Genomic DNA, 23,436 nt, shown 5'->3' with positions numbered 1-23,436 from the left:
ATCACTCAGACAAACAAGTTTGTTTACATTTGCAGGAGATAATGTTGCCCGCTTCTTGTTTACAATGTCACCTGAAATTGAGAACAGATGTTCGCATGGCACTGTTGTAGCTGGCATTGCAAGATATTTATGTGCCAGATGCGCTAGAGATTCATATGTCCTTTCATGCTTCAACCACCATCCCAGAGGACACATGTCCAAGCTGATGATGGGTTTTGCTCAATAACAATCCAAAGCAGAGCAGACTGACACACGTTCATTTTCATCATCTGAGTCAGATATCACCAGCAGAAGGTTGATTTTCTTTTTTGATGGTTCGGGTTCTGTAGTTTCCGCATTGGAGTGTTGCTCTTTTAAGACTTCTGAAAGCATGCTCCACTCCTCGTCCCTCTTAGATTTTGGATGGCACTTCAGATTCTTAAACCTTGGGTTGAGTGCTGTAGCTATGTGTAGAAATCTCACATTGGTACCTTCTTTGCATTTTGTCAAATCTGCAGTGAGACTGAGGGTTTGCAGGATCTGGTGAGGAAGCTTGTATCACTTTAATAAAGTCAGGAATGTTCTGGTTAACTCCAAGCAAAAAGATACTCTCACAAACTCTGCATTTCTAGATTATTTCTGCCAAGTGCTGCAAAATAATTACGGACAACTTGGATGTGATCTTGTTCAAAAACACAGAAAACATTGGTCCGTTCTCAGCCAACATTCAAGACACTCTGACTAAGGCAGAAGAAAGCATCCACATAGAACAGAAGAAGCTGAGTGTTCAGGCAATGTTTTAGAAGCTTCAACTCAAGTCCCAGGATGAAATCTTCAAGTGAGCATCTGGATGTGAGGCGCTATATCCGTTCTATAAGGTCCCCTATGAAGCAGAAGGTACTAATCACAAGGAGCTATTTGCATCTGTCCATTGGCCTCAAGGATTAGAGCAATAAAGGAACCAATAAATGCAAAGGTTGTGGTTTCTACATCTGAATTTAAACACCTGGACATAGCTTTTCAATGTTATCCCTACGGCTGGTATTACCCTGACTGGTGCATCTAGCCAGATCCCAGCATCAGGGCTTCTGACTACTGGAGGGAGTTTAATCACCAGTTTGCTAAAAATTATAAGGTTTATAACCAAATTATAACCACAGCACAGGGACTGCAGAGTATCTTTGAAGCCTTTTGCATGAACTACACACAGTCACTAAATTATAAGTGCTGGCATGGAAGTGTCCAGGTAAAACAAGAAATTCTCTGCAATAGACTTCTTCACAATAAGCAGTAAGAATGTCACCAGGCTCATTCCCTGAAATGATGATATTGTCATAGAGTATTTTACAAAGTTCACTGGGCACTTTTAAGAACACAGAGCAATATCCTCTCCCACTGTGTGCTAAATAAAGGAACCACCATCTCACCTCAAACCTACAATATGCAACGCCAGGATCTTGACACAAAACCAAATGGAAGCACCAGCGCATGGGTGCACAGAAATTTACAACTGTGCTGTACTGTGCATTACATTGTGTGACGGGTTGGATCACAGAAACCCCCTTGGGAGCTGCCACCTGATGTACCAAGACTACCTCTGCTCCTGTTTTCCCTGCCAGCTCAGGACTCCAGCACCCTGTCTTGCTGAGCCAGACACTCTCGTCTGCTCCAGACCCATGGTCTGAATCACTTGTCCCAAAGCTGCAAGTTTACCTGAAAAACAGCTCACAGTAGTGTGCTTGTCTTTAGCACTCAGATGCCCAACTCCCAGTGGGGTCTAAACCCAAATAAATCCGTTTTACCCGGCAAACTCAAATTGTTCGCCCTCTATAACACTGATAGAGAGATGTGCACAGTTGTTTGCTTCCCCAGGTATTAATATATACTCTGAGTAAATTATTAAATAAAAAGTGATTTTATTAAATACAGAAAATAGGATTTAAGTGGTTCCAAGTGGTAACAGGCAGAACAAAGTAAGTCACCAAGAAAAATAAAATAAAATGCGCAAATCTATGTCTAATCAAACTGAATACAGATAATCTCACCCTCAGAGATGCTTCAGTAAGCTTTTTCTCAGACTGGACAGCTTACAGGCCTGGGCACAATTCTTTCCCCTGGTACAGCTCATGTTCCAGCTCAGGTGATAGCTAGGGGATTCTTCATGATGGCTCCTCTCTCCCTCTGTTCTCTTCCACCCCTTTATATATCTTTTGCATCAGGTGTGAATCCTTTGTCCCTCTGGGTTTCCACCCCCCTCACTGGAAAAGCACCAGGTTAAAGATGGATTCCAGGTCAGGTGACCTGATCATATATCACTGCAAGACTTCATTGCCCACTTGCCAGCACACACATATACAGGGAGACTAACAGGTAAACACAGCCATCTGCAGACAATGGTCCTTGTTAATGGGAGTCATCAAGATTCCAAACCATCATTAATGGCCCACACTTTACATAATTACAATAGGCCCTCAGAGTTATATTTTGTATTTCTAGTTTTAGATACAAGAGTGGTACATTTATACAAATTGGATGATCACACTCAATAGATTATAAGCTTTGTAATGATACCTTACAAGAGACCTTTTGAATGAAGCCTATCCCAGTTACATTATATTCACTTATTATCATGTTTTTATAAAACCATATAGGCTGCACAACGTCACACATTGGATTTACAGAGCTGAGCACAGAGCATTTGATCTGCTCACCTTGTTCTAGTTCATGGCTCTCTGTTGACTGTTATGCCAAAGTCATTTGTGTAAGTAGGTGACTGGACGAGGAAGGAGTGAATCCAGCTAGTCAGAATTTTCCTTTTAATGGGACCTTTTCAGATTTAAATATTTGTGGAGAAAAGTAAGAGAAATAATAAATCTGAGTTTGCTAGATTTTTTTTTCAGTTCTTTTTAAATTCCTGAGTTACGTAGTTGTGAAGTTAGAGTTTAAAACAAAAGTCACTTTTATTGTAAAGACAGGCTGGAAAGAGGCAGGAGATGGTCATGAAAATACACACAAATTGTAAGGATCCAAAGGTACAGGTCTAGAACCAGTCCTGGAAGGGGCCCTAGCTTTCTAACACTCCCTCATCACCACCAATGGAAATGGGTGCAGAACAATCTTGATAAACCTGGAAGGTTAGGCTGCACAGGAAGCCCAATTGGAGTATCCAAGGCCTGCAGGCACCTGATTGGCTCAGACCTGCTACTTAAACCAGGAAATGATCTGACTGGGCTCTCTGAGAAGCTGTGCAGACTTCCTTATAGCAAACACACTGGATTCTGCTCTTGCCTGGCTCCTGCAGTCTGCTCCAATATCGTTCCTGATCTGTTCATCGCTCCTAGCTTGTTCCTGCTCTGTGCCTTGCCTCTCTCTGATTCCTGCCCTTTCACCTTGCTCCTGACCATCAGCTACCAATCCTGGCTCGGACTCTGACCCTGCCTCAACCTTTGCCATCTGACCCCAGCTCCAATCCTCGGCTTTGATTCCTGGCCCTGACTTTGGCTCTGGTATTTGGCAGTTGACTCCAGCTCTGAATCAGTTTGTGTGTCCTGTCCTTGACACCTGCTCTGCCCAGTAGACCTGATTCCTGCTCTAACCAGTAGGCCAGCCCACCTACATCCTTGTTCCCAATACAATTAAAGGATTTTTTTCTCTGTGATCAATACAAAAAAAATTTTTGGAGGAAAAGAACGAATACAAAATTATTCATAATGAACTACTTTACTTAACTGAGTAGTATCAAGGCAGTTTGAAGCAATACATCAAAAGTGACAAAGGGTCAATGAGTTTGACTGTAATATTAGCTTTGGTTCTGTCCATAGAAATACATGCTAAATTTTCTCTCTCTGCCTCTTTTATTATTGTTTCAAATTGACTTCATCCATGTGTTCTATTAAATCTGATGGGGAAGATTAAACCTGTTTTCACTGTAATTTCTATGAAATAATCTTATTCAAAGTAATAGTAATAGGCACAGACTGCAAAAAGCAGCATGAAAGACATCTTTATTGTACTGGGTGATTTCAAATTAATTTCTGAGCCTGTATGTTGTTGAGAACTAGATTATGCAGAAACTTGTGACTCATCAACTGGTCTTTGAAAATCTAGACAGGATTTTTCTTCATATTGCTAATGACAGTTATACTTTTCCTGAAAAAATTAAAACGTCACATCCAGCACTACTACATAGTCAGAATCTAATTGAGGAGCCAAAGAGTGAAGTGGGCATCTAAGACTAATGTGACAGAACATTTTCAGTGTATTCCCGCAGTGCTGGATTCTGAGTGGTTCCTCAGAAGTGGTTTTGGAACCATAACTCAGTTGTGTCATCTTGGGACCTCTAGGGGTAAGTGTGATAACTGCAACTTCGAATCTTCAGTCCACCGAAAATATGACTTTAAACTGTGTCTGTAAATCTGGCCTGCAAAAATATGTGCACCTGCTTGACTTTATACATGCAAGTAGTGCCAGTCACTGCACCTGTGCTGAATCTACATTCTGAACACTTCAAAGTTTGGGAGGGGGTTTGATCTGGGGGTTTGCTGCAGTGCAGCCCTAGTACAAAGCGAGAGGTTACTTACAAAATTTGAATCCAGATGGACTTTCAACTCCACATATAGCTCAGGGCTATGCTGAGCTGACATCTGGTTTGGACCCATCCCCTGTCTGAATCAGATGACTGTTTAATAAGACTGGGAGAAAAAATTTGGATTACTGGAACTGTCTAAACTTCACTTTTAACTCCATCTAAAACAGCTTTTTTCAAGACTGGAAAAAAAAGTTTCATGTAAGCAGCTTGTTTGTTTTAAATTTTCATTTGCCTCTGCACTTCCTGGCTTCATCTGGAAACAAACAGAAACAGCAAAATGGTTCTTATTTACTGCTGAGCTGAAAACAAGAATCACTGAATTAAGCCTGTTCTAGTGAAATTTCCAGCCTGGGTTCTAGGCAAAAAGAATTCAGATAAGCTTGTGATAAGCCACCAAACTCTCTCCAAAGCAAACACATTTGAGTTTCACTCCACATGGCTGTATGATGCTTTTTGTAGTCATGCACCCCGCCAGGGCCACCCGTGGGGGGTGGGGTGGGGAGAAGTGGGGCAATTTGCCCCAGGCCCCTCAGGGGCCCCCATGAGAATATAGTATTCTATAATATTGCAAACTTTTTTTTTTAAAGAAGGAGCCCCCAAAATTGCTTTGCCCCAGGCCCCCTGAATCATCTGGGCGCCCCTGCACCCCACTAGTGGAATCAGCACACTATTGATACAAGCAGAGCCACAGAGCCAACCCAGTGGCACTATTTAAGTCTCATTAGAAGAGATTTATGTTTGATGCTGCCTGTCATTTTTAATATTAAATCATTCAGAAGTAATTGGCCTCACTGAGCTTTCGATATACTTTTACAAAAGTATGAAGGTGGAAAATATCAAAACCTGCAGATTGTATTGTATATAGGTTTAAAATGGCATGCCAGACTGGTAGGAAAACTTTTTGAATTGAACATTGTAGTGAGTAGTTTGTACTTTTTAAAAAACATTTTGGCAGAAAATAAAGGACAAGAAAGGATGGATTAAGGTGGTTGAAGAGTTATACCTAGGGACATTCGGATGATACTGAGTACAGTAAAATTTGGTTTGAATATCAAGAAAAAGTTTCAAAGAGTTAGGCCTATTAGACGGTGGAATAATTTCTCAAAGGAAGCAAGAAAAGCCCTGATGTTCTAGTCATTTCAGATTAGGTAGGAAACAATCCTGCATTGGCACACTCTGGACAAGATCTCTCCTGTCTCCAGATTCCATTAATTCAATCTGACAGTGGCTGGGATAGCTAGGGTGAACTTTGACTATTCAATCTGATTTTCACAAGAGTTTTCTTTGTAACGAAATAGAGGTATTGTAATGACAACATGGGGCCTAGTCCTACAAGGCTCTGCCCACACTCCACTCCAACTGAAGTAAATATGGAAGTCACTGGGAATTGAGGGTACTCAGCTGCTTTCACAAGGATCGGGTCAGTAGTTTGGCCATACCAAGCCTTGTTTGGTTCATTGTCCATTTACCTGGCATCTAGTTAGCTATCTAGAAGCACACGCAGCAGGGCATTTTGTGAGGGGAAGGGAAGGAGGGGGAAGAGAGAGCGCCATCACATGGAGACTTCTGACTGCGTCCCTTACTGGATAGCCTGTGTGTGAAATGAACCAGAATTATTAGGTTATAAATTCTCCTGGGCAGGAAGTGTCTTTGTATGCTTTTGTACAGTATCTAACACACCGGTGCCAGTTCTGATTGGGGCCTCTGGCTGCTGTTGCAATATAAATATTAAATGCACAGAGTCATAGCCAAAGTAAAAGTAAACTTTATCACTAGTAAAACATATACCATGTTATAACTAACTAAATAGCAGAACAAACTATTGATTTCCACTCAAAAATAAAACGTGCCAGAGCAGCATGTGCCCCTCGAGGTCTGGTGTTTGCCCAGAATGTTCATTTCCCCAGCTGTTATGGCTTGACAGAATTCTCCAACTAAAGCAAAATGTCCTATTCTGAAGCTTTGGAATGGGTGGGAGGGAACATGGCCCTCCCTATAGACACACATACACACACCTTAAATCCAACTCTACAGATATTTTTCAGTTGTGATACGAACCTTTATCTTGTTTAGACTGCAAAGTGAGTAATGCTGGGAATAGACCGGGTTAGTTTCCATTTGCTTTCTTCTCCCACTCTACATCTAATTGCTGCAAACATAAAAAGATAAAGCATCTTTTACAAACCCCTGTGCGGGGAGTACTGATGAGGATGATGATGACACAGCCACCAGCACTGTAACTGCGTAGACCCTATCTATATTAGGCACATTAGGAGTTTGCACTAGTGTAACTGAGCCAGTTTACAGAAGCAGTGCCAAGGCTTGGGGGAATCAGGGGTAATGGAGGAGCTGAGGGAAAGGGAAGTAATTGCTGGGAAGGAGCCTGGGAGTGAACCTGCAGGGTTGTTGGGTGTGGGTGGAAGAAGTATGGAACAGTTTTTTGTTTGTTTTTTGTTTTGTTTTTTTTTTTGAAGGGGGCAGGGATTGTTCGGGAGTTGGAAAGCTTCCCCAATGCAGACCCTGGCTGACCCCTAGTCTATCCCATTCAGTCAGGCACATCTGCCCCATCCCCATGTGGCCCTGCATCCCCACTCAGACACCTCCACTATCCCCATCCCCTACATCCCTCGTTCCTCCCTGTGGCCCTGCACCCCTCTCCCATTCAGCCCCTGGCTCAGTGTTGGCACCCCACTAGTTCCTGTGCCCCCGCCCCAGTCTCCATAGCAAGTTTGATTGTTTGAACTAGACTTTATCCCCAGGCTTCTCAAAGAACTCTTCTCCCTTTCTGTTTGTCAACTTAAATGTTTGTAAGGTACACCAGCTCCTTTGTTATCTTACATGAATCTGTGCTGTTGTTTAGGAAACAAAGTCAGAATGGCTTGCCATTAAACTCTGACCCAAAGCCTCAGGTAAATGCAAAGATTACCATTGACTTCAATGGGCTTTGGATAAGGACCAAAATATCTAAGCATTCTATTCTTTCACCTCCTTAGGCCTTGATCCTGCTCCCAATGAAGACAGTGGGAGTTCATTGGGAGCAGGCCTTGCACTGTCTGAATGGGATGGCTAGCAAAGCCAGTTTAACTAGCCAGTCCAGGATTGACATTTTCCCTCGTATGTGCACTGGCTGTTTTCAAGGAACTAAAATGAGGAGCAGCTCTTAAAGTTTATATCAGGTTTTGCTGCTGTGTTGGCAAGTAATGTAAAAAATGAAATTAAGGCTCACAGCTACATGGCTCAGCTCGAATGTCCCACACACGGGTTTTGAAAGGCCATTGATTTCTGACTGAGTTTTTAACATTTTCAAAGATCCCCTCAACAATGGGAAATGCCCAGTAGTCTCTGTGGTGAATATTAAATGACTTCCAAACTGACGATTAATTGTGCGGTTCATAACGAGCACTGAAAGTTAAACCCTCTCCAACAGCCACGCTTGGGGTAAGGGTGTTCTTCAGGGCCTGGAGAAAAGCAATTCTTCTCCCAGGCTGTTCTGTGGCTACTACACAGGGGCAATAATTCCACCTGCTCTGTAGGGGCAATGGCAAGCAAATCCACACAGCCATGGGTCAACCTCCCTTGCTCCCCTCCACTCCAGCTGACCCCACAGGTCATGGATGGACGTGGAGTCTCCATGGAGCACCCCAGATCTTTCCTTCTCCACCTGACTAGCAGAAATGCATCATTTCCATTGATGTTTGGGTCCTCCATGGCTCTAGAGGGGACAGAATTTGCCCCCACTTTGAGGGTGATTTACAGAGACATAAATGGCAGCTAGGCACCGAACTCCATATGACAGGGTGTATAACCCCCCATACTGGAACTGAAGGGAATAAGGATCAACTCACGGCCCAGGCAACCCTGCCCAGCTACACCTGCGGGGTATGCACCAGCTGGAAGTGGAGCTTAAAAGGAGCCAGTCAGGCAGCTCAGAAGGGGCCTCACAGAGCAGAGCAGAGAGAGAGAGAGAGAGACTTACCCCGAGAGCTCCTGGGAAAGGGCGCTGCAGAAACCTTCTGGAGAGAAAAAGCCTGTCTACTGAGCCCAGATGGGCTGGCAGTTCAGCTCTTATCTTTTCCTTTACTGTGGCAAGCTCTAAGACTCTGGCAAGAGAATGCATGGTAGGAAGTGGCCCCAAGAGGCAGCCTTAAGGCATTCCTGGGTACCTCTTACAGAGCCCAGTGGAGTGGGAGGACCTAGGCTCCTCTACCAACCTCCCTCATTAACAGGAGCACGAAAACCCTCATTTTTAGAATCTTCCCAGGGAAACCTTTGGAAAGCCCTAGCTGGGATTGGACATCTGCAGGGGTCAATAGGTGGACCCCATATCTTCCTTGGAATCCCCCTCACAGCAGGGAGAGATAAGACTGATTGGTGACGTGACCGGAAGGTAGGGTCAACCCCCATCAAAAGACAGACTGCCACAGGGTGTGATCGTGGCCTGGAGGGGAAGATTAGAATCATGGCAAACGAGGGCCTAACACCCTAACCACTGGGTGACGCCACCAGTGAACACCGTCCATCACACTCCTACAGAAAATCATGTCAATAACTGCCGTTTGTGCCTTTGAAAACCTCTCCCTTTACCCTTCGTTACCAGACCATCTCCTCTTTGCCATATAGATAAACTAAAACCATTGTAGTAATACATAGCATCTTCTACAGTAGGATTTCAAAGGACTTAAACAAGGACAGCGTTAAGTGCTTTATTAATGCATGTGGCTAGAGAATTAAATCTCACCTCCCACCTGCAGATGTAGGGGACATTAGACTTGATCAGCCTTGTCATTCCACCTCTTTTCACAATAACTGTCAGCTCCTAAAGACGATGCTATCATGAAGGCTCAGGTGGATCGCATTTTTCAAAATACATGTTAAGTCCCATTGGATGTCTCAACTCAGAAGCAGACATTCAAGAGTTCGTGGCCTGTGAATGGGGTCCAGCGACATGCAAGGATCAGATAGGACTCGGGAGACTGAGCAGAATCAGCTGCTCTACCCATGGCAGGAAACTGTCACAGCTGACAAACTCCAGATTTTCCCTACGTGAACTCCTCTCCCCAACACCATAACAAATGGCGTCCGTCATGGAACTCTGCCCTCAGCAGGGGAAGCATGCTATAGTGCTTAAAAACAAACAAACAAACAAAAAAAAAAACCCAGCAGCAGCCTGTCTGCTCCCATCCCTGCTAAGTCAAGTAGAGCTGAACTGTTCGTGACAATGGGAAAGTTTGATGAAAGATTCCTCAAGTGGAGACAGGGCCCATCTCTCCCGCCTCATCTCCCTTTCTCAAAGTGGGAGTTTGGACTTCTTTTTTATCTTTCAGTAAAAGAGGGGCAAGGGAGAGATATTATAGAAAAGGATTAAAAGAATGGATTGGAATGAGCAAAGTTGTTCATATAAAGATTTGTAAAGCACTGTACAAAGTAAGTAAACCTCTGTGGCCTCCTCCAGCACTGAATTCTGGAGAATGGCCAGGATAGGTATTACCTGGCAGGGTAAGCCCCTCGTTATTTAGTCAGTTACAGTCTACCACTGTTCATTCAATAATGTAATCTAGCCCTGGCTAAATATTATAGCCTTGAGTAACTCAAAGATGAACTGAAAGGCTTTTCTGAATTACACATAAACATTCCGTAAGATCCCAGTGCACTAACAAGGTATGTGTATAGACAGAGTTTAAAATAATTAAAAACAGATCTAAAAAATAATTTCTCCCTTTGCTTCCCTGCCAAGATTTGATCTTAGGTTTCTTTCTCTCTCTCTCTCTCTCTCTCTCTCTCTCTCCAGTTAAGGATGGTACAAGCAACATCTACAGTAGCATAAGGAACACAGGACCATAGCACGTTAGTTGATGACATCACTAAAAGCTATTAGAAGAGAACCTTGAAGTCATGTCCTGGAAGACAAAAGCCTGTGTGTAACATTAGACGCTGTTTTCTTAAGAGTATTAAAATACATGGTTTGCTATATTTTCTTTGGCACAATAATCACCTTTTGGAGTCTGCTAGGGAAAACACGTTTTCCTTCACTTTAAAAAGCTGGCATTCTGACTATTAGTAATCCGTCAGACAGTGTTCAGTGTTTTCTAGAGCGGTTTGCTTTTTACACACTCTGATTAGCTGTTCTAATAATATCACTGAACACTTATATAGCATTATAACCTTTAACTAACGAATCCTTAACACACCTCCAGTATAGCAAAGTTGGCTTCTGTTATCAGGGTACTACATTGATTCTAGAGCCTGAACCAAAGCCCACTGAAATTGACAGGAATAGGAGTCTTTCCACTACCTCAGCGGGCTTCGGAGCAGGCCCCTCATGTCTATACATGAAGGAAAATTATAAATAATACTACCTTATACACTCATGCATATTTCCCTTTAGTTCTGAGACAGCAGCTGCAATACCTACTGATATTTTGGCAAGTCACAGATTTGCTAGAGTTTATTCACAATTTTTCTCAACATCAGCAGATCAGCTGTGAGGTAGCCAGAGATTTCATACGGCATGCAGATTTCACACAATGGCACTCTCCTCTGATTTCTATGGTTTATGGCTGATAGTTGACAAAACAGTGCATTGCATTGACACCAGTGACCTAGAGTAACTAATAAAATCAAGGATAAGGAGTCCTAAGTCTAGTGGTTTTTCCTCTTTTCTTCTATCTACAGTTACTGGGAACCAATTTCTTAAATGGGGTGGGGCAACAATTTGTTAGAGCTGAGAAGAGCACAGTGTTTTACTCCAGTAACTAACAAGTTAATTTTCTCATATTTAAGCTAATGGGTTACAAGAGATGCTGTTTTTCCTCTAGGCTAGAGAAGTGCCCTGAATGGACAGAAGTAATCCATGTTACAGCTTTAGTTTGTACGTATGTTTAGCCAGTCTGGAAGGCGAGAGAGAGCTTCACTGAACTGAAGAGGGGAAAAAACTAAGTTTTGAGATGCCACCAAACTGCAGCCCCAAAACTCACCACAAAGACAACTGACATATTCAAACGAAGAAACACCAGGATAGATTCATTATCAGCAAGACAAACCCTCAGGGCACAGCCTCAGTCAAGGTACAGCACTGCATTTAGCAGCTTGTGAAAGCTGCCTGTACCAAAGTATCTCTTTTAGAGACATTATACACACCACAAAATAATTCATGTCTTAAAAGGAAGGGGCCATTTTTATTTGAGTGAACTCACGATTAAAAAAAAAAAAATCTGCTGTAAACTGTCGTTTTGTAACTCAAGTAATGTGACCTGAATCACATGGAAAAGCTAAGCAACTCAATTGCAATTGCCTTCTACAGCCCTGAACCTGAGATTGCAGCCTAAAGTCTGCTAAGGAGTTAATTGTGTACCATTTACTACTCTCACTGCTGTCCTTGTCTTGAGAGTCGTCTAATTTGTTCCATTTGGCTTTCCACTTTTCTGGGTAGGGAAATTTATTACAGAATTTTAATGTGTTAGGAATCTGTAACAAGTTATGGAAATTTGCTGAGAAAGTCTGACCTTTTGAGATGTTTATATTAGGATTGCCCAGTGAGTCCGCCCTCCCTCTATATTTTAATGCTGTAAAGAGAAAGCAGCCCCTTAGAAGTTGCTGAAGAAGTTGACTTTAAAACTAAAGGGGATATATACACACACACTCTCCGTTTCTCCACAGATATCAGAAAATCATCTCCAGTAGCCAAAAGATCATTTGAATGCTATTAAGAGGTGGAGGCAATGGATGGTTGTAAGAGGATTTTATCGAGTTTAGAACCAAGGTACGTGCAGTTACTACAGAGACAGGACTTCAATTTGTCTCCAGATAAGATGTAAAGCATTGTACTGCTTCACTGATGTACTGTAAAGCACGTTGGCATTACCAATGGGCAGATTTCAAAAGGTTCAGAGATGTGGTTCAATTTTCTAAAGTATACAGAAGTCTGGATACTCTGCTAGAGAGCTTGCATCTTCCAAATGCACCTGCAAGTGGGCACTTCTTTTGGTATTTTGCCATCTGGAGTTCTGGTGCTAGCTGGCCCCAGTACAAAGTTGCATCAAAACAAACAGTTACCCAAGTACACCCAAGAAGCTCTGAGAAGGGTCAGTCTGAGTTTGGTTATCAAAACAGTTGGAAGGGTGTGGTGGTGCTTCTTAACTGGAGCGGATTTTCTATTCCCTTCTCATGCTATGTAGAACAGAAAGACAAACTCCATCCACGTTCAAAGAAATGCACACAGCCTGTCGCATTATAATGTCCAGAGCTTCCACCCTCTCAAAATTACTCAATGGCCTGGGCAAATGTAAACCAGACTGAGGGAGACAAAATACTTCTCAGCCACCACAAGAAAAATCCCATTCAGATGCAGTGTGAAAGTTATGCCACATGGTGGAGCCATTAGCAGGATTCCAACTAATAAGCACATGCTCAGATGAACTAGTGAAGCCACAGCTTCCTGTGCTACTCTGCCATGTGCTTTCTTTCTGAGTGTCTGATGCGGACGTCAACACAAGGAATTTGGGAGATGTCCTATGAATAGGCACTAGGAGCTGTTGAGGTAAGTAATCCAGGAGCCATAGTGGATCTACCTGCAGGAGCCTTGTTTATACCCTTCTACAAGTATTATATTCATCTAGAAAACATATAATACTCAGCAAGAAAGAGTTTCCAGTTGCAGATCAAAAAGAAAATGGTCATCACTCTAAGGCATTTAGATGCAGTTAATTTGTCATATAAAATGCTCATTCTAATCCAGGGGTGGCCAACCTGTGGCTCTGGAGCCACATGCGGCTCTTCAAAAGTTAATATGCGGCTCCTTGTATAGGCACCGATTCCGGGGCTGGAGCTACAGGTGCCAACTTTCCAATATACCGGGGGATGCTCACTGCTCAACCCCTGGCTCTGCCACAGGCCCTGCCCCTACTCCACCCTTCCCGCCCCCTCCCCTGAGCCTGCCATGCCCTCGCTCCTCCCCCTCCCCCTGGAGCCTTCTGCATGCCACAAAATAGCTGATCGGGAGGGAGGGGGAGGTGCTGATTGGCGGGGCTGCCGGTGGGCGGGAGGCTGCTGACGTATTACTATGGCTCTTTGGCAATGTACATTGGTAAATTCTGGCTCCTTCTCAGGCTCAGGTTGGCCACCCCTGTTCTAATCCCTCCGAAATCTCACTTTCTTCTATGTTACCTAAGAAACACAAGCTAACGTTTAAAAAAGGTAACTAATGGAACTCTGAAGATGTGTACATTCCATAACTGAGTAATCGTATTCCTGTAAGTAACTCTTGTCCTTCCTCATCCCATCCCTCCTATTGTTTATTACTCTTACTCATTTTGGTCAAATCTAAATTTAGATAAGGTCTTTGGGCCAGAGATCACGTCTTTGTATTTGATCTGTCACATGCCTAGCATACTTGTGAGCTATCATCTGAATATGACACTATACGTGAGTGAAGAGAAATGAATTAGGACTGTTGTGGAATGAGTGTCTATGTAATAAGCCACATGTGACTGCCCTTCCTAGAATACTGAGACCATCTTCAAATATTGTTAAACAAGCAGTAGATGTGTAACTGAGTTACAATACCCCAGTTATACTGTGTTTGTTAAGTGCTAAACATCTGCACAGAAACAGAGACTCAGGGCTTGTGTCTATGGTGCACCAATGCCTGCTACAGGGATGGGACCCTGCTAGTGTGCACTAAAGGTTCCCTACATTAAAGCGCCCTAGGGGACCTTTAGTGTGCACCAGCAGGATCAATTAATGCTCAACATGGTAGTGCTCTTACAAATCACTCCCTTCTGTACACTTTCCCCCTATGCAGGATCAGTCCCATTGTGATCATAATGCTCATAACAAGACTGGAGAGCAGTGCAGGATCCGTGCTTTCAGACAGAGATGGCGGGCGCACAGTTTCCAGGGGCTGTTGAAAAACTGCCCAAAACGTAGTTGGAAGCCCATAGAATGATGGGATGGAGAAAAATACATCATGGGGTGGTGAGCCCACTCCCATGATGCACTGCGATCCATTCTCCATTCCCACAACTACTAGCAGCATAAGATGGTGTGTTGCACAGTGGAATAGCTACCCATGGTGCACTGCTCTCTGTCGATCCTAGAGCACCTACTGTGGACACACTCTGCTGACAGAGGAAGCATTGTGTGAACATGCACAAGCAATATAATTATACTGATTTATGTTCATCAACATAACTTAAGTCAACTTAGCTCTGTTGTGTAGACAATGTCCCGGGGAAGAGGAATTCCAAACTTTTGTTTAGAAAAATCAAAATAAAATTTTTGTTTAGATCTTTTCAAAATATTCCCCAGACCCTCCGAGCTGCCCAGAGCTCTGACAGCCTTCCAAGCTGGCTGTCAAGAATCCAGGACCCTGGAAGCCCTGAGAGCCTGCAGAGTTTCCAGGTTCCTGGCTCTTCAGCCGAGAGCCTGGCAGCCCCCGTTCAAGCAAGGCTCCCAGGTCTTCTAGGCTCCCTGCTCCGCAACAGCCCAGCAGGGCGAGCTGGCAGGAAACTCAGAACAGAACATTTCTATTTTGACAAATCAGCATTTTCTGATGGGAAAAATATTCTGTTGGAAAATTTCTGACAAGTTCTAGTGTTTATATGCCTTTGTTACTGCAATACAGTCTGAAGCCTGGCATGCAGGGCCGGCTCCAGGCAACCAAGCACATGCTTGGGGCGGCACCTGGTAAGGGGCGGCCAATCTTGGGGTGGCGGGAGGCAGCGCGGCATTCCACGGGGGGGGGGGGCGCTCCGGCGGTGCGGCGCTCGGCGGGGGGGGGGGGCAGCGCGGGGCGCGGCGCTCAAGGGGGGGCAGCGCGGGGCACGGTGCTCGGGGTGGGGGTTCCGGCGGCACGGCGGCGCTTTTTTTTGCTGCTTGGGGCAGCAAAAAAGATAGAGCCGGCCCTGCTGGCATGTCACTACAGAATAAGGGGATTTTATTTACACTGGATTAAAAATTGATGATCCAGGGTAAGGCAATGCTATTACAGAAGGGGTTCTGCATTGCACTGAACGTAAGGGCAGGTCTACACTACAAATTTACATTGGCGCAGCTACATCAATGCAACTACGCTGCTGTAGCACTTCTGGTGAAGCTACAGAAGCTCTAAGCTGATGGGAGAGAGCTCTCTCGTTGGTTTAATAACTCTACCTCCGCGAGAGGTGGTAGCTATGTTGGTAGGAGAAGCTCTCCTGACGACATAGCTCTGTCTACACTGGTGCTTAGGTCAGTATAATTATGTGCTCCGGGTTATGGATTATTCACACCCCTGAGCGATGTAGTTATATCAAAGTAATTTTGTAGTGCAGATCAGGGCTAAGACTGACCACCATTTTTTGCACCAGGAGTGAGCCAGCTCACTGTTCTGGAAATTGGATAGGGAGTTTTGTACTGAGACTTACATAAGCCCCAAGTGTAAATACCCTTGGTGTCTGGGGGTTTGGAAATCTGGATCTGAATCCTGCAGTTGATTTCTATTTCATACACTGCTCACTTTGTAGGGTAGACCTGGCCAAAGCAAAAATGTTTTGCTGGCACAGCTATGTCAGCAGAACCCCCAGTGTAGACACAGCTATGTGGACAGGAGAATTCTGTCCATGGTGATCGTCCTTTAGCATGTGTGTGGCAGGGTGGCCTGTGTGTTTGGAACACGTATTCTGAGCTCTATCCCTACTACTATTGTGAAATTCCTAATTACAGTAATGAAACAATGAGGAAATTCTAGCTGACCACAGACAAAATATTTGCACCAAAACCTAGTAAAAGTTTAAATGCTTTGCCTATTGTTTTCTCTTTCTTTGCGATCAGCACAGCAGCTTTGAATCTGAGCGCAGTGGGACTGACAAGGACACCAGGCAGTTCTTGCCAATGACGTCATCCAATTTCAGGTCTTTGTAGGAGCAACAGAAGCTCCTGGTTACTTTAGGGATATGCTGTTGGGTTGCTCCTGTAACCTCACAGCTCCTTTCATGCTTCTCTGCCTTTTAGTGCAGCAGCATGGAAGGAGGAACAACTGGTGAGCAGGGGCAGAGCTAGAAGCTGAATTCAGAGGTGGGTTGTAAACAGATTGTTGAGATAGCAACACATATAGACACATTGAAGCCAATGGACCGATAATAGTTTATATCAGCAGAGGATTTGCCCCACTGTATAGAAATTTTAAAAATCATCAAAAGAAATAGATAGTTTTTAAATCCAGGGCAAAATTCTGCCAGTCTCACACTGCATTCCCACAAACGTCCAGTAGCCACTGATTTTAATGGGAGATGCAGCTGATCTCTTGATTTCTCTGCTGGTTTTTGCAGTGTTACCTGGAAAAGTAACAATATAGCACAGTATTTTCCTTTCTTCCATTTCTCTTTTTGTCTTGTAAACCTATACATGAAAGATGTATAGGCTTACAGCTGGATAAGTAATGAAAAAGGTATTAACATTTATTCATGGAAAAGCCATTACCTTGTTTAAAATGGTATTCACAACTCTCTTTTTATTTCCCATTAACATTCATATAAGCAATTTTCAGTCATGCCATGAGATTTCGGTGACCAATCACATCACGGACAGGGCTGTTTGCACACTCAGAGGCTGAGATGTGTTTTCAGGAAGCGTTCAACCCATTTCACCTCACCTAACCAATAAGTTTATGAGACGAGGTGGATGAGGTAATATCTTTTTTTGGACCAACATCTATTGGTGAAAGGGACAAGCTTTCGACCACCACAGAGTTCTTCCTCAGAGCTCTGTGAAGCTAGAAAGCGTGGCCCTTCCCCAAACAAAAGTTGGTCCAATAAAAGATATTACCTCACCCACCTTGTCATGGGACCAACATGACTGCAAACAGTAAATTACTACAATTTAAAGTCTGTTTGCAAACAGAAACAAGGATGAATTTTCCCCAGTAAATCAAACAAATAGTTTGACGTGTTCTCGCATGGACAATGTTAACTGAAGAGGGGAAGTGACCTCTGAGGGACTGCACCACAATTTAGGTTGTTTAACTTTATGCGTTTCAGTGACTATTGCTACAAGAAAAAGACTTCAAGGAGTTGTAGTCACACCAAGCTATATAAATAAGTAGCACACAGAAGAGGATGAATGACAGTGGTACATACTAAAGGTACATACTAAATCTAAAAGAGAAGGAGATGTAGGGCTCAGAAGAAAAACAAAGCAATTAGAAATGGCTCAAGTGAACTTTCCATTTATCTTCTGTGAAAAGATGAAGGGTCAACAAACACAGACAGAGCAGACCTTGGAGCAGTTTTGGTTTTACCATATGGCTTTGAATGTTGTTCATTTGTTATGTTGCCAATAATGGCCCTTTTTATCATCATGAGAACAGTAATAGGGACACCAAAATGCTTTCCATGCTGCTCAGTGCAAGTCATGGGAGTGCTTTTGTTTGGGCCTGTACTTAAATTTATTTTCTCAAGAGTGCAGTAATATTTTCCAGCACATTAGAGATTTACGAAACAAAATATTTGCCTCCCTTGTCCTGAGTTGCACAACTATGTTGTTTACAGATTATTTCCTCTGTTGGGAAATGAACAGCTCATATGATGCACTACAGCACGCTAACATCAAGCTCAGGCAACTCATCACAGAATCACATTTCCTTCTTACCAGAAGCAGTTGTTTAAATAAAAACAAAACCACACATCTATTTGCAGGTCTATAACAAAAGACACAGTGAGAGACAGAGGATACCTCGAAAGCAAAGATATTTGTAATTCCAAGGAAGCAACAGAGAATGTTAGAGTCTCACTCAGGAGACACAAATCCAAAGCCTGCCAAAGTCAATGGGAAGTTTTCCATTGACCTCAATGGCTTTGGATCAGGCTGTGACTGACCCATCTTTTCCCTTCAAGCTGCTCTCCCTCGGAGCTGGAAGTAAAGGCTATAGAAACAAAGACACAAACTAAAAACTAACTCAATTTTAGTAACAGCAAGATTTCCCTCTTTTGAAGAGCATGACCTTGGAACGGGTGAAGATGACAATTAGGGCTTGATTTACAGAAAAGGTTCCCATCCCATTTCTCTCATTCATGGGCATAGTACAAAAACAACCGATCAACCAATGAACTTAGTGTTCATGAAAGCTGTTGGATGGATTGAACGAGACTGAAGGCTTCTGTTTCTGCAGAGAACAGGACACCATGGAGTCTAGCAGGGCAAACCTCTCCTTAATGCCAACATGCCTCAACCCTGAGCCAGAGGGAAAAGCTTTAGGGAGGTGAGATCATGCCTAGTTGGAGGAGGAGAGTCTCCATGTCCAGTTAGTCTCTGTCCTTTCTGCGGGTCTGCCAGAAAAGAGGGCCATTCTAGTGTCAATCATGGTGGTAGTTTCTCGAGGTAGATAATAATCCCCTGGAAAGTGATGCATACATTTTAAATATGTATGAAAAAAAATACATGAAAAAATAGGGACAAAATTTGCAGGGAATAGTATCTTCAATGAATTATTTGACCAGCTCTCTTATAGCCTGTAAAGACCAGAGTGATTTTGTTCCAGGCCAGCCCAGCCATTCAGTAAGATTTCTGATTTGCTACAAATATTTCGTACGCTTTCTCAAACACAGAAACAAGTAGTGGTGGAACTGGATTTTCCTCAAGGGGATTTCCCTCCTCCTGGGCCAAGACTAGCTATGACATTTCATGTTGGACTTGCAAACCAAGAACCACTGCCAACAAAAATATTAGTGAATAAGAAGAGTTAAATTTGATTTGACCTTTGGGAAACCTCTCTTCTGGCAGCACAGTGGGGTAGAACCCCACAAGAAAAAATACTGAGGACTACCATAACAAAATGGCTTGAATCTGTGTTTGCCCACCTGCCCGTGTGTGAGATGTGTCTTTTCTATTTCTCCTGGTGTCTGTGGGCCTGATCTAAAGTCCAGTGAATCAATGTAAAGATTCCTTGGGACCAGGCCCTGCATGCAAATAAATGGGACCTGGTTTTGAGGCTAGGGCTCAAGAAGAGACCTCAGCTACAAGGACATTCCAAAAGCCTACAGCACAACAGTTACTTTTGACTCTTGTCAAGCAGCTCACACAAAGGTTTTATCAAGCTCATACTTACATTTATATGTAAAAACTAAATTTGTGCTGCCTGTGGCAAAAGTTCTGTTAACTGAACAAAAAAAAATCTTCGGTAGCTAAAGGCCCAACCCTGTAAGAAGCTAACCACCTCCTGATAGTTGCTAGTTGAGTGCCCCTGAACTCCCATTGGCTCCAAGGATTCCCTTGGCTTCAGTGGGAATGAAGGTAACTGAACCCCTCACCAGGAGGCAGTAGTTATCTAATAGGATTCAGCCTTACAAGAATGTGTTCCCTTTGTGACATGTTCATGAACACCAATTGTTATTCTTGCTGAACTAGGCCGGTGCCAGCTCTTCCCAAGCTTCATTTAGCCTTCTAAGATTTCTGTCACCGAAGTAGAGCAACAAAACAGGCTCATTTTAATAGGCAGAGTTCCCAGGGATCCCGACATTCCTTAGGGCTGACTTGATTTAAAAACAGGAGCCTAGAGTTCAATACACTAATGTCTGCTAATGAAAATTAATTCCCAGACCCCGATTTGGCTTGTTTTCCTGCTATGGTTGTTATTCTGTTTGCAGGACTCTGACATAACAGTGTCCGCTTCCTTTGTAAGAGTTTACATCATCACTACACAATAGCTTTTCAGATGAGGAATCCTTACTTTAACGGCTGTGTCAGAGAGAGACAGCCTTTTCACACCAGCTATTGTGTATATTTGGAAAGCTGTCAACGCATTTGGGTTCTGTTCCAAATATCTCCATCGCAGACCGGAGCTCATTTATGTATCCATTTCAGAGAGACACAGTGCCAATATGACATTGCAAATGATTTCTGGGTGAGATTGATCCCCATCGATCAAATTTCCTATCCCTGAATAGAAAGCTACAAAAGACCTATTCCAGCAGCTTCCCCTACAAACAGTTAAAGCAGGTTTTAAGATCACTGATAAGAGAAAATCAATAGGACTCAACTGTAGCTAATCCTCAGCCAGGCAGCACACTCCATAGCTAAGTACGCATATACTCTATGGATACCAGTTGTAATCATCCAAACACTATATCAACAGTTCCCTGCTAGCAATATCACATGCAGGAGTCTATTTGTATATCTAAAATGCAGCTTCCTGGTCAGAGCAGCGAGTTTCAAAGTCAGATGTAGGACACAGACTCATGTCTGAAATTGCTCATGACTGAAAATGGCACAGCAATCAACAGTTTCTGACCATGCAAAAGTAACTTTGAACAGGGAAACTACCCAAGTTCACATCAGCCATGGTTTGGTTTGCACAGGGGCATGCGTGTCTGTCTCTCTGCTCTGCCTGTCTGGTCCATTCTTGTGATCAGATTGAAAAGTGCCAGTATTCTGCTCCGTGAGGAGCCTGCCGGCATTGCCAAGGCAGCCTGGCACATTTTTTTAAAGATGTCACTTTGAAAAGATAGAGTCAGTTTTGAACCTTTTGACCTGGTCAGTGTCCCTTTCACCCATCCCTTCCATGAAGCCTTTTGATGTTGCTTTCCTCCCCCTCCCATACCTCAGCTGATGTCCCATGTTTGTTTTAGTCCAGGCTAGATTATGAGCTGTCTGGAACAGGAGCCCTGTCTTTTTCTGCATTTTGTGAAGTGCCATGTAAATTGATGGCATTCAGTAAACAAATATACTAGTGTTTGACATAACCAAAATGTCAGACTAGGCTCTTGCAAGTAGGGTGTAGCAACGAAAAGTCACATATACAGCATGGGGCAAATCCTCCACCAGACTCCCTGGCCACCCAAAGGCAGAACTAGCACAGTTCTTCTATACACAGTGTGAGAGGATTGGGGAATCCCATGTTGTGAGTGGGAGGGAATTTGGGGAGCTCTATAGGTACCACCCAGCATGAATCACAGCTACCAAGCCTTGATGTGTGTATGTGGAGGTCTAGGAAGTTGAAGCATTGTCTGATGGACTGAGCCACCTTTCTTTTAAAGAAAAAAGGGCTCAGAACTTGGGAAGCAACTGTGTCTCCGCCCTCCCTCACCTCAACCAATGCAACCTCTTTCAGCTCCGAACTGTTAAATTTAGCACTCTCTCTGCAGGCTTTAGTCTAAGGCTTGTTCTTCTCTGGGCTCTGCCTCCAAATCAGGAGATGCTTCTTGTTTTGTTTCTCTAACACATTGCATATATAATTTTATTCATAGATTTTGCCTTGTTAACAGATGTATGGGGCTACATTTCTGAAAGCTCAAGTCAGAGAAACTACTCTGCAATAAAGTGCTCATCCGTGCTTCCATAGAATGCACAAGTCAAATATGTATGCTGTATATGTTCAACAAATATCAAATATGATCCTATTGAAGATGCTCATATGCTATGTATCAAGCTAGTCAAGAAGCAAGGAGTGGACCCATTAGAACTGTGTGCCAGCGTGCAGGTACTGGCATTCACTACTTCATTGTAGTTGCATCTGCCACAATAAATGTATATCCAACACTCCCCATCTTATGAATGCTGAGAAGCAAATCCAAGAGAAGATATCCAATGCAGCATTATGCTGGGTTATATTTGGACCCCTGTTACACTGTGTTAGGAAATGGTGAGCCACGCCCACCTAGGAATGCTGTAATACAGCATGTTATTCATTCAAGCCCATTCCTCACAGTTCTCTGCGGCCTGACAGGCAACCAGTTTCAAGGTTTCCTGGATAAATAGTATTCTAGGTGCAGTCATCAAGCACATCTGAGACCTACAGTGCATCTTGTTGAAATTATTTTGCCACTATCCATTATTTTGCAGTGAATATTCAGGCTTGTGCAGGTAAGAAGTTGATGTCACTGAAAATGGAAACGGATCTATTCAGAGGCTAGGTTGTCTATGTTGCCTCAACACAGACCACAGCTCTGAAATGAGTTGGAAACTCACTCCGTACTAATTTTATCCCATGCCTGTTTTGCCTGTACAAGCTCTGATTAATTTTATTTAACACGGCATATAGCAGCAGTGCCCAGAGGCTATGATCAGGATTTAGGAGCGCATTGTGCTAAACACTGTACAAAATACATAGAAAAAGACAGCCTCTGCCCTGAGGAGCTTATAATTTAAGAGGAGACATGACATCCAAAGGACAAAGAAAGAGGTGCAAATAAGCATATACAATGTTTAGATACACTTGCTTTGTAATGATTAGAATAGCTGAAGTAGGTAGCAGTTATCCCCATCTGCCTCTCCATCCAGCCACCATTAAAAGGCAGAATTCTTAAAGGTGTTATGATGGAGGTGAGTTCCCTGGAGTAGCTAGTCTATGCATGATGGAAATTAAATGAAGGTTTGCAAAGCAACCTTGTGAGATGCCTGGTATATTTTCAAACCAGTTGTGGGAAGAGGAAGCTCACACTGTGGGAAGAGGAAGCTCACACTTTGAGAATAAAAAAAGGCATAATTCTAGCTGCATTAAAATAAATGTAGAATGTTCCATTCACTAAAATGAGTCCAAGGTTTGACCCTTGGGCCTTTACTGCATGGAGTGAGAAACTGGCATATAGTGAAAGATTTCATTGGAGAAGGCCTCTGCCACATTTATGGAAATTTCTTTCAAGGGCAGACTAAGGTCCTTTTCCCTGATAGAGATACATTTCCCAGCTTATGAAGGCTGGCATCTCCCAAATTCATGTAGGCAGTTCAAAGGACGTCCCACAAAATAGTCACCTCCTTGCCAGAGACAAAAAATTAATGAACATCCAACTTTTTGCCTTAAAAAAAAAAAAAAAAAAAGAGAAATGGCAGCTTGGTTCCTAAAAGCTGATCCAGATATTTCTATCCTCCTAACCAAGTAAAGTAAACATACCACTTCCTACTGC

The sequence above is a fragment of the Malaclemys terrapin genome, chromosome 1 (genome assembly GCF_027887155.1).
Source record: "Malaclemys terrapin pileata isolate rMalTer1 chromosome 1, rMalTer1.hap1, whole genome shotgun sequence".
NCBI classification, from domain to species: Eukaryota; Metazoa; Chordata; order Testudines; family Emydidae; genus Malaclemys; species Malaclemys terrapin.
The sequence above is the reverse complement of the archived record's forward strand: the minus strand, read 5'-3'. Positions refer to the sequence as shown.